The sequence below is a fragment of the Arachis hypogaea genome, chromosome 19, assembly GCF_003086295.3.
Source record: "Arachis hypogaea cultivar Tifrunner chromosome 19, arahy.Tifrunner.gnm2.J5K5, whole genome shotgun sequence".
Lineage (NCBI taxonomy): Eukaryota > Viridiplantae > Streptophyta > Magnoliopsida > Fabales > Fabaceae > Arachis > Arachis hypogaea.
Window position 1 is genome coordinate 54,699,044 of NC_092054.1, and position 2,060 is coordinate 54,701,103.

The window sequence follows — 2,060 nt, forward strand, 5'->3', positions numbered from 1 at the left end:
TTGGCATCTTCTTTGTTGTTCATCACCCTTCCTAGCCTTGGTTTTCCCTTTCTCCCTGGATGATGGTGCATAGCTTTCCCAAAGGTTTGATTGTCTTCCTGCAAAACTATTGGAAGTTGTTTGTTTCCCAAGCACTTGAGAAATGGTAAGTCTATATGTATGCTTGTGATTTTCAGAACTTAAGTTGGTGTGTGAATACCAAACTTAATTCCTTTCTTACTTCTAAATGTAGCAAGGTGAACATACATGTAAAACTGCAAGTGCTTTTATTAAAAAGTTAAACTATAGCTGAAAATCCAAAAATTTGTCAAGTAGTTTCTCTGATTGCTTGGAGCTTCTAACCAGTTATGATGAAAAATGCAATGTGCTTTTTAAGGAAGTCCATGGTGAAACACCAAACTTAGAATTGCACATTCATCTCTGAATTTCTTTGGTGTGCAACACCAAACGTAACTCCTTACAATGCAGAGAAGTCTTCTTGACTCTTTTATTGACTAGCTATGAAAGAAAAATTACCTTTGGTTGGGTTGCCTCCCAACAAGTGCTCTTTTAACGTCACTAGCTTGACGTTCTCTGTCATGGTAGACTGTAGTGCCTCATGTCCTCTCCACGCATAGTGAAGCTTTCTCCACTTGATTCCTTGATGATTTCTACATGTTCCAAGGAAAGGACCTTTCTGATTGTGAACACATGAGGTAATTGAGATGAAAGGGTTGGAAGATGGGGTGGGATTGATAGATGGTGAATTGATATCACCATGTCTCCAGGGGAAAAACCTTCTGTAGGAATCTTCTTATATCTCCATCCCCTTAGCAATTTTTTTCCAACTCTTTTCTCTTCTTCCAATAGTGCTCCAGTGACTCTTGTGTTAGGGAGTTCCTAGTTAGTTGCTCTTCCTGATTCTTGTGGCTTCAGCTCTTCATTTTCCCTCTTGGATTTTTCTCAGTGTCACTTGGGAAACTATCAGTAGACTTCAAAATCTGCTGTGAGAGGTGTCCTACTTGAGATTCAAGGTTCTTAATAATCTCTCCTCAACTTTTCATACTATCTCTCACTTCTTCCTTGAAATTCCTGTTGTCTTGGACTTCCTTGCAAAGGTTGGTGAGCATAGCTTCGATCCTGGATAGTTTGTCCTCTGATGGTGGAGTTGGAATTGGATGTTGAGGCTGATTGGCTTGGACTTAATAAGGTGGCTGAGAAGAATTGTTATATGGATGCTGATATGATCTTGGATTGGATTGTTGGTAGGTGTACTGGTTGGGATTATGAGGTTTGTGGTCTTGGCCTTGGTTTTGTTGGTTTCCCCACCCGAAGTTTGGGTGGTTCTTCCAACCAGGGTTATAAGTTTTGGAATATGGATCATGAACTTGCCTAGATGAATTTCCAAGGTAATTGGCTTCCTCCCAGTTAACTCCTTCCTCTGTGTCTAAATCTCCTTGAGGTGATGGTTGAGTGTAGATGGCTGTAGCCTGATTCTTCTCCATTTGCTTGGTCAAATCAGCTAGTTGCTTAGTCATCATCTTATTTTGGGCCAGGATTACATCCATATGGTTTAGTTCCATGACTCCCCTGTTGTTGCTTCTGTCTGAGGCGTAAAAATACTCATTGTCAGCCACTGTTTCTATGACATCAATGGCTTCTTTAATGGTCTTTTTCTTGTTAAGGGAGCCTCTAGATGAATGGTCTACATCTTTCTTTGATTCATAGGAAAGCCCCTCATAAAAGATATGCAATTTCACCCACTCATTAAACATATCAGGGGGGCATTTCCTTGTCAAATCTTTGAATCTCTCCCAGGCTTTATATAAGGTTTCACCATCCTGCTGTCTGAATGTCTGCACTTCAGTTTTTAGTCTATTTACTTTTTATGGAGGGTAGAACTTTGCTAAGAATCTATTCACCACATCCTCCCAGGTTGTTAAGCTTTCTTTGGAAAATGATTCTAACCATTTAGATGCTTTGTCCCTCAAAGAAAATGGAAACAGTAGCAATCTATAGGTGTCAGAATGAACACCATTAGATTTAACCGTATCACAGATCCTTAAGAATGTAGTGAGATG

General features: G+C 39.9%; 1 non-coding gene across 1 annotated transcript; it reads left to right on the plus strand.

Moving 5' to 3' along the window:
* The first annotated feature begins 1,748 nt into the window (after positions 1-1,748).
* Positions 1,749-1,856, plus strand: LOC112782002 (small nucleolar RNA R71). The gene has a single exon (XR_003192747.1). It is a non-coding gene; the product is annotated as a small nucleolar RNA R71 (small nucleolar RNA).
* Positions 1,857-2,060: the final 204 nt, after the last annotated feature.